Raw genomic sequence first — 391 nt, 5'->3', positions numbered from 1 at the left:
TGCTTCCCTCAGTATCTCCCCTTGATTGAAGACCAAATAAATACGGCCACCCAGAGAAGTTCTTTGTCTCAGCCCCCAGAGTCTCGAATTCTGTTAGAGAGTTTTGCTCCTTCTGGAGGCCTGAAATCATACAACTTGTCTGCTTTTGGGCCGGGGATATAGCTCAGTGGCATAAGCACCTGCCTGGCAAACGCAAGGTCCTGAGTTCGATTCCCGGTATCAAAAAGAAAAATTTTTTTTAAAAAGACCAATTTGTCTCTTTTATTTAAGCCTTCACCATCCACTCATTTGAGAGGTTGTGGGACTGATCAGTCTTCGATATCCCAGGACTCAGGAGGCTGAGGCAGGAGGATCATGAGAGTCCATGGCCACTGGGGGCTACATAGTGAGC

Source organism: Chinchilla lanigera, unplaced genomic scaffold (genome assembly GCF_000276665.1).
Source record: "Chinchilla lanigera isolate Chin_1 unplaced genomic scaffold, ChiLan1.0 scaffold00052, whole genome shotgun sequence".
NCBI lineage: Eukaryota > Metazoa > Chordata > Mammalia > Rodentia > Chinchillidae > Chinchilla > Chinchilla lanigera.
This window is presented reverse-complemented; position numbering follows the sequence as displayed.